The following is a 9,624-nucleotide window of genomic DNA, read 5'->3' as shown; positions in this document are numbered from 1 at the left end:
ATGTATTCTGCTGCTGCTGCTGCTGCTGCTAAGTCGCTTCAGTCGTGTCTGACTCTTAGCAACCCCATAGATGGCAGCCCACCAGGCTCCCTTGTCCCTGGGATTCTCCAGGCAAGAACACTGGAGTGGATTGCCATTTCCTTCTCCAATGCATGAAAAAGTGAAGTCGCTCAGTCGTGTCCGACTCTTAGCGACCCCATGGACTGCAGCCTCCCAGGCTCCTCCGTCCATGGGATTTTCTAGGCAAGAGTGCTGGAGTGGGGTGCCATTGCCTTCTCCTTATGTATTCTGAGTATGTGTCTATTTACATATTGAGGACATCTTTCACTCTGTGTTTTGGTCTTTTTCTTGTCTTATTGATGTCTTTTGATAAACAAAACTCAACGATTGTTTAATAGTATCCAGTTTATCTTCCCTTTCTTTATGATTAGTGTGTTTTTGTCCTGTTTAAGAAGTCATTGCCTATTCTAAGGTCATGAAGCTATTCTTTTATGTTTTCTTCTAGAAGCTTTATTCTTTTACTCCTGGCTTTTAAAATGTCTGAATTGGGAAAGTTGTGAAAATCAACATCTATCCAGATTGAACAGCTTTTTTTGAAGAGCCAGTCATAGAGTATTGTGATACCAAATCTGAGGTGGTTGAACAAGCGGTTCTCTACAGCAGGAATACTAGGGAAAACAATGACAGAACTCCCATTCTACTTCAACAGTGTCTTTTACTAAGTAGGCTATGTTGCAAGCCAATCTGAAATTGCTTTAATTGCCAAGGGACTGGGAAAAAAAAGCAGGGTGAGATTTTCCATACAGGAAAAAAAATTATCTGCAAATCATCTGAGATCATCTGAAGTAGAAACTGAAATTCTTTATCTCTTATGCTTAGAAATTATTGTCACACAAATAGGTCCTATCTTTTTCTCCACTAATACCTTTGAAACCATAACCTTGCTCTATCATTTACCCCATTCTCTTTTGTCTTCAAGTTTTGGTCGGCTTTTCATTTTCCCTTTCCATCTACAAGTAAGCTCAATCTCTCCAGTTCATCATATGGTGAAAACCCTCAATATCTTTCCTCATACACTCTTTTCCTTCACTGCCAAAGTTCACAAGAAGTAGCTGTGTTTGCTGCCTCTTCTTTCTCACTTCCAATTACTCCTTAACCACGTGTCCCATCTTACCTATTGTTTCTATTGCTCTACGGAAACTGATCTCCTGTAGATTCACAAAACTAGTGTGTCCGTTTTTGACTTCCCCCAAGCCTTACATTTCTTATTTCTGTTAATGGTACTGCATCCTCTCAAGCACTCAGGTTGCCAATAACCGCACCCCATGTCTGCAATTCTTCTGTCATTTGGCCTCTCCCTTCTGTTCCTCCTGCCACTTTCTACATGATGTTGGTACTTTTTAGTATTTTATTTATTTATTTTGGCTGCGTTGGGTCTTTGTTGCTGCACACAGGCTTTCTCTAGTTGAGACTAATGGGGGCTACTCTTTGTTGCGGTGTGTGGGGCTCTCATTGCGATGGCTTCTCTTGTGCAGTACAGGCTCTAGGTGTACAGGCTTCAGTGGTTGCAGCACACGGGCTCAGTAGTTGTGGCGCATGGACTTGGTTGAACCCATGTCCCCTGCATTGGCTTAGGTGAACCCATGCTGGCCTACCAGGGAAGTCTGATTTCGTTACTTCTTACCTAGCTATTTTAATAGTCTCCTACTTGTCCTCCTTGCTCTTAGTGTACCCTTAACGAACTTATTCCGTATAAAACTATAAACTTAATATCCTTAATTCAAAGTTCTAACCTTATCCTGTCCCCAGTTTGAATATCTTTAATAGTGTCCCTCACTGTCTTTAATCCCACCATAAACTGGATCAAATTCATTAATTTCTACTCACATATCATAGTAAGAACTATTTCACTTCATACTTTCTTCTGATTTTCTGATCTTTGTTGATCAATTCTGGATTTACCCTACTTCTGAATGTTTAGTGTCTTCCCATTTTTCAAAATAAAAAGACAACGTCTTAATAAATATCCTTTCCAATCTTCTCTATCTGGTAAACTCCTCCTTATCCTTCAAGAACCAGCTCAAACATCATTTTTTGCTCAGTCTCTGTACACTGATTTAATCACTCTTGATCTCTACTTCCAAAGCACATTGAACATACCTCTTATAAAGCAGTCCCTACCCCCTAGTACTGCAATTGTTTTTTTCTATGGCTTTCCCCCTTAGTTCTTAGTTCCCCCAGAACAAGTGTGATATAATTTAAATTTTGTATTCTGTGTCTAGCCTAATACCTTGCAGAGACACATCTATGATAAATGTCTAATGAAAGATTGAGTAAACCCATTTTTTATTGTCTCCAGTTGGAAGTAATTTTTCCTTATTAAATCTCCATAGCATTTTCTCTGTACATCTCTTTTGTCCTTAAGGCATACATTACTTTCTGCCTTGTGTAACTGCTATTTATTTAAATATCTTATATTCTCTATAGATGGTTATCATGTAAGGGGCAGAGACTCTGCCTTGTCATACCTGAGGACCTCATGGAAACTTGAGAGATCCTTACAAACCAACTATCCTTGACAAAGCCAGATTTAACGTTTAAAATCAGGACATAGTGTGACACACCTCAAGAGCACAATGTTCCAAAATTGAAGTGCTATAGACAAGCCAAGGCAAACTTCTAAGAGACCTGGTTTTCCCCTGTGTTTAGAAACTGGTACTACAGGTTTCTATAAATAAGGCAAATATTACTGCTTGGGGGAGCTGTTCACTTGTTTCTTCATTACTTTGTAAATCACTTTGTGGATAAGAAGAGGGATGGGTTTGAGTCAGTTACCATATGCCAGGGATTTTCACATGCCTTATCTCTAAATCACTATAACATTATTAGATGAGCATTATTATTTCTAAATTTAAAAATAAGGAGAACAAGGCTCAGAGTGGTTTGTTAGAAAGTGTTAGTCAGTCATGTCTGACTCTTTGCGACCCAATGGATGGTAACCCGAGGCTCCTCTGTCCATGGAATTCTCCAGACAAGGGTACTGGAGTGGGTAGCCATTCCCTTCTCCAGGGGATCTTCCTTACCCAGGGATTGAACCTGGGTCTCCTGCATTGCAGGCAGATTCTGAGCCACCAGAATGCTTTAGTGATTTGAAATATTCAACATCATTGAACTGGTTGTTGACAAAACTAGGATTTGAAAGACAGTAGTATAAGGGACTGATGGTTAGTTAGCATCACTGACTCAATGGACATGAACTTGAGTGAATTCCAGGAGATAGTGGAAGAAGGTGAAGACTGTACATGCTTTAGTGAAGTGAAAGTCTCTCAGTCGCGTTTGACTCTGTGACCCCATGAACTATACAGTCCATGGAATTCTCTAGGCCAGAATACTGGAGTCGGTAGCCTTTCCCTTCTCCAGGGAATCTTCCCAATCCAGGGATTGAACCCAGGTCTTCCACATTGCAGGTGGATTCTTTACCAGCTGAGCCACAAAGGAAGGCCTTCATGATGTAGTCCATGGGATCACAAAGAGTCACACATGACTCAGCAACCGAACAACAACAATATACGGGAGTCTCAAGCATCTCAAGCGTAAGCTTTCTCCTACTTCATCATGTGATATACTCAGAAGGTTTCTAGAGAAACCACTGGAGAAATCCTTGAGTCTAGGGTAGCATAACCTGCCAGGACCAAGAATCAGGCTTTTTATCAGATTTTTATATGGAGGAAATCTTTGAGGGACAAAAACAAACTTGCCAAGTTTTATCTTTTTCTGAATTGTGGTATAATTGACATTAAATATTAGTTTCAGATGGACAACATAATGATTTTATATTTGTATTTACTGCAGAATGGTCACTAAAATAAATCTAGTTAACACCCATCACCATACATAAAGAATATTTTTTCCTTGCAATAAGAATTTTTAAGATTTACTCTCTTAACAACTTTCAATATGCAATATAATATTAACTATATTTGCCATTCTGTACATTACATTCCCCTTACCTATTTATGTTATAACTAACTGAAAGTTTGTTTGACTTCCTTCATCCATTTTGCCCATCCTTCACTCCTTGCCTCTGACAACCACTAATCTGTTCTCTGTGAGTTTTTAAGACTCCACATATAAAAAGATTACACAGTATCTGTCTTTCTCTTAAAAAATTGTTTTGTTTTTTTTGAATTTGGTTGTGCCATTTGGCTGTGGCATGTGGTGATCTTAATTCCCAACCAGGGATCGAACCTGTGGCCCCTGCATAGAAAGCATGGTCTTAAACACTTTTGTTTCTGTTGAAGTATAGTTGATTTACGTTATTGTATTAGTTTCAGATATATCAGCATAGTGACCCAGTCATTTTTAAAATTTTTTATTTATTTAGGCCGTGTTTTGTCTTCGTTGCTGCATGGGCTTTTCTCTAGTTGCAGTGAGTAGGGGCTCCCCTCTAGTTGTGATGCACAAGCTTCTCATTGCGGTGGTTTCTCCTGTCGCAGAGTACAGGCTCTAGGTGTGTAGGCTTCAGTAGTTGTGGCACATGGGCTCAGGAGTTTCAGCTCCCGAGCCATAGCGCACAGGCTCAATAGTGGAGGCACACGGCCTTAGTTACTCCGCAGCATATGGTCTCTGCCCAGACCAGGGATTGAACCCATGTTCCCTGCACTGGCAGGAGGATTCTTTACCACTGAGCCACCAGGGAAACCTGTGATTTAGTATTTTTACAGATTATACTCCATTTAAAATTATTATAAGATATTGAATATAATTCCTTGTGGTATTTAATATATCCTTGATATTTTATACATAGTCGTTTTTAAGTAGTTTAATTAATTAATTAATTTTTGGTTGCACTGGATTTTCTTTGCTGTGCCCGGACTTCCTCTAGTTGCAGCAAACTGGGGCTATTCTTTGTTGCCGTGCATGGGCTTCTCATTGCAGTGGACTTTCTCATTGCAGAGCATGGGCTTCGGAGTGTGGACTCAGTAGTTGTGGTGCAGGGGTTTAGTTGCCCTGTGGCACGTGGAATCTTGGTTCCCCAACCATTGTGGTGACTTCTCTTGCTGCGGAGCATGGGCTCTGGGTGTGCAGGCTTCAGTAGTTGTAGCATGTGGGCTCAGTAGTTGAGGCTCCCAGGCCCTAGAGCAGGCCCTTTCCTGTGTCTCCTGCCGTGGATGTCAGATTCTCAACTGCTGAACTACCAGACAAGTCCTCTTCCCAACTCTTAAATTTCTGTTTATAGTTAGGAAGGCATTATCTTCTTTAAAAAAAGGTAATAAAAAAAATTTAAAAAAGGTAATACACTTTACTCATATGGTTTGAAAAACAAAACAATATCAAAAGGTATACACTGAAAAGTCCTGCTTGCATTACTGTCCTCGTGGGTATGTATATTTATCTATGTAGCTTCTCTTTTTATTAAAAGGTAGCACAGTATATTGGAGAAGGCGATGGCACCCCACTCCAGTACTCTTGCCTGGAAAATCCCATGGACAGAAGAGCCTGGTAGGCTGCAGTCCATGGGGTCGCTAAGAGTCAGACACGACTGAGCGACTTCACTTTCCCTTTTCACTTTCATGCATTGGAGAAGGAAATGGCAACCCACTCCAGTGTTCTTGCCTGGAGAATCCCAGGGCCGGGGGAGCCTGGTGGGCTGCCGTCTATGGGGTCACACAGAGTCGGACACGACTGAAGCGACTTAGCAGCAGCAGCAGCAGCAGCACAGTATATACACTTTCTACACCTTACTTCTTAATGATATATCGTTTATATTATACTATCACTGCTTTTTTTTTTTCTTCTGTAGTTCCCTATCCCAAACATTTGGTGCTACAGACTGAAGTTTTTGTCCTCCCAAAATTCTTATGTTGAAACCTAATCCTCAATGTATTTGTATTTGGAGCTGATATGTTTGGGAAGTGTTTAGGTCCTGAGGATGGATTAGTGCCCTTACTGAGGCTTTATCGTCTAATATCTACCAGATGCTCATCTCCCTTTATCACTCTTCTTTGCCAGTTTTCTGGCCGTTCTTGTTTATTTTTTCCATACGAGCTTTCGAATCAGCCTTGCTGGCTCCCCTCCTCCCATTTCTTTTGTTCCTCCTAGAACCTTATTAGTATTTTTGGATATGTTAAATAACATTATTTTTATGATGTTGAATTTCTTAGCCAAAAATAAGGTGTGGTTTTCCATTTGCTCCTACTTCTGTGACCTTCAAGGTAGTTTTAAAGTTTGAACATAGAATTTGAATTTGTTCACATTTGCTAGATTTGGAGAAGCAGAGGTTGAAGTGAATACACTTCTTGGAGGGAGAATACAGATATATTTCATTTTATTGAGCTTTATTGCAATTTACATATATTGTGTTTTTTATAAATTGAAGGCTTGTGGCATCAAACAAATGCACTGGTGCCATTTTTGCCACAGCATTTGCTCATTTCATGTCTCGGTGTCCCATTTTGGTATCCTTGCAATACTTCAAACTTTCATTACATTTGTTATGGTGATCACATTTTATTTGTGATCTTTGATGTTAATACAACTCGCTGAAGGCATAAATGATGGGTAGCATTTAAAAATATATTTTTAAGTTTATTTTTGGCTGTACTGGCCCTTTGTTGCTGTGCAGGCTTTTCTCTAGTTGCGGCAAGTGGAGGGCGACTCTGCGTTATGGTGCTTGGGCTCCTCATTGTGTTGGCTTCTCTCATTGGGGAGTATGGGCTCCACAATGCCTGGACTTCAATAGTTGTGCATGGGCTTGGTAGTATGGTTCCCAGGCTCTAGAGCACAGGTTCAATAATTGTGGCACACGGGCTTAGTTGCTCTGCTGCATGTGGGATCATCCCAGATCAGAGATCAAACCTGTGTTTCCTGCATTGGAATGAGGATTATTTATCACTGAGCCACAAGGGAAGCCCGATGGGTGGCATTTTTTAGTAATAAAATATTTTTAAAATAAGGTATGTATTTTTAAGATACAATGCTTTGCACACTTCATAGACTACAGGATAGTGTAAATATAACTCATAGGCACTTAGAAACCAAAAAACTCATGTGATTTACTTTATTGTGATGGTCTGGAACCAAATCTGCAATATCTCCAAGGTAGGCCTCGGACTACCACTGGTAGTCTTTGGGACAGTAAAGAAACTAGCTTGATAAAAAGAAAAAGAAGTCAACAGTGCCTGCTATATGCCAGGGATGATGCTAAGTATTTTCACATGCTATCATCCTTGTCCACAAGCCTGCTCAAACCCAGGGTTGGATAGGGCCTAGACACTCTGTAGGGTCATTCTCAGAGGAGTCTCAAGATGAAAGCAATATTTGAAGACGATCACAATGAAAGTCAGGCAAGATAGTCGGGGCAGACAGGAAAGGTTAAATTCAAAGAGGGCAATAAGACTCAGTCATCTTAAGGAAATATGGTAGAGTCGTTTGAGTTGAAGTCCTTACTTGTGAAGATAAAGGTTAAAATGCAAAAGAGGTTCCTTTCCAGGAGGACAAGCAATTTGCACTAAAGAATGAAGAAAGTTTGGCTTTGCAGACACTATCACCTCCCAGCCAGTCAACTCCGCTGTTTTCTTTGATAACGCTGTGCATGGTAAGCCCTTGGACCATGTCTTTTTCAAGCTGTTTGTAGACAAAGTTGCAAAGACAGCAGAAAACTTTCATACTCTGAGCACTGGGGAGAAAGGACTTCATTAAAAAGATTCCTGCTTTCACAGATTGTGAAAAGATTGTGAATGATTGTGGGCTTTATGTGCCAGGTGGTGACTTCACACACTATAATGGCACTAATGGCAAATCCATCTGTGGGGAGAGATATGATGATGAGAGTCTCATCCCGAAGCACATGGGTCCTAGCATCTTGTCCATGGCAAATGCTGGATCTGACACAAACTGTTCCCAGTTTGCACTGTCAAGACTGAATGGTTGGATGGCAAAGCTGTGGTCTTTGGCAAGGCAGAAGAGGACATGAATATCGTGGAAGCCATGGAGTGCTATGGTCCAGGAATGGCAGAACCACCAAGAAGCTCTTTAATGCTGACTGTGGACAACTCGGCCTTCCCAGGTGGCACTAGTGGTAAAGAACTCACCAGCCAGTGCAGAGACATAAGAGACGCAGGTTTGATCTCTGTGTTGGGAATATCCCCTGGAAGAGGGCACGGCAACCCACTCCAGTATTCTTGCCTGGGAAATCCCATGAACAGAGGAGCCTGGCGGGCTACAGTCCATGGGGTCACAAAGAGTCACACACGACTGAAGTGACTTAACATGCATGCACGAATGAACAACTCCGATAAATGACTCGTGTTTTAGCTTCTGTACCATTCCTTCTGTAGCTCAGGAGTGTACCCCACCAACTTCATCTCTTCACTCCATCCTATAATCTCTGTGCTATTTGAAAATACTCAACATCTATTCATGTGCTGCAGCTTTTTGGGTTCTATAGTTTCCTTATTTCCCTCCTAGTCTAGTTGGATTGCAGAATTAAGTTTAGGATTATGAAATAAAAACTAAATCAGAAAAATGAAGATAAAGTTTTGAGCCTGGACTACTTACAAAAGGCGGTACCTTGCTAAAGATAAAAAAGTTGGGGAGGGGAAAAGCAAAATGAGTTTCATTTGAAGAGCTCAAGGGGAAGAGGGATACCTGAGTACTTCCTTCTAGATCTTGTGCACATGTATACAGATGGCAGAAGGATGGAAAAATCAGGTTTTAGTACATGTGAAAAACTAAATATCTAAATTTAAATCAAGGTATGGGCTTCAGTTCTTTACTAAATAATACCTCGTGCTGTGTGCTAAGTCACTTCAGTAGTGTCTAACTCATTGCGACCCCATGGACTGTAGCCCTCCAGGTTCCTCTGTTCATGGGATTTTCCAGGCAAGAATATTGGAGTGGGTTGCCATGCCCACCTCCAGGGGGTCTCCCCAGCTCATGGATCAAACTCGCATTTCTTCTGTCTCCTGCATTGGCAGGTGGGTTCTTTACCACTAGCGCTACCCGGGAAGTCCCAAATAATACCTTACCCCAGCTATTAATTTTCTGCTGCCAGAGAGATGTGTTAGCCAGGGGAAAAGGCAGCTCTCACCTTTTCATCCTACTGAAAGCCTTCTCAATAGGTTAGGCAGGGGCATTTTTGAGTTTATGCCCTTAAATAATCTGTAGGTATTCTCTCACTCTTACTTGAAATTCTCAGTTTCTCATTTTTTGGTTTTCCAACTCTTAAGGTTCAAGCATCTAATATTTTTTAAAAAGAATCAAATATGTTATAGCTTCTCTGGTGACTCAGTATATTCTTGCTAGGTCAAAGTTCAGCTCTCTGGATAAAACTGGAGTTTGTGCTCTTACTCTGTCATCTTAGGTTTTTCTGGCCCAGAGTTGCAGAAATCCAGGGGCAGGGAAAGTACACCATGGAGTTAAAAGTCTACCCCACATGACCCACTCTGTAGGCTAGTCAGATGGGGTTATTTTAAGCATAGGTAAGTCTAGATTTGCCTAAGTATGGTGATTTTTATTTGCAGGATGGGTAGGTGATGGAGAATAAAGGGAATGTAAATACCCAGATCCCACATAAGGCCTTTCTTTGATTCAAGTCTTGCTTTAACCAGGAGTGCTTATAAA

At 41.0% G+C, this 9,624-nt stretch overlaps 1 pseudogene; it reads left to right on the top strand.

The window, feature by feature from the left end:
- Window positions 1–7,068: 7,068 nt before the first annotated feature.
- Window positions 7,069–8,078, top strand: LOC106700686 (peptidyl-prolyl cis-trans isomerase A-like; annotated as a pseudogene).
- Window positions 8,079–9,624: the final 1,546 nt, after the last annotated feature.

This window comes from Bos mutus, chromosome 10 (genome assembly GCF_027580195.1).
Source record: "Bos mutus isolate GX-2022 chromosome 10, NWIPB_WYAK_1.1, whole genome shotgun sequence".
Taxonomy (NCBI): domain Eukaryota; kingdom Metazoa; phylum Chordata; class Mammalia; order Artiodactyla; family Bovidae; genus Bos; species Bos mutus.
This window is presented reverse-complemented; position numbering and strand designations above follow the sequence as displayed.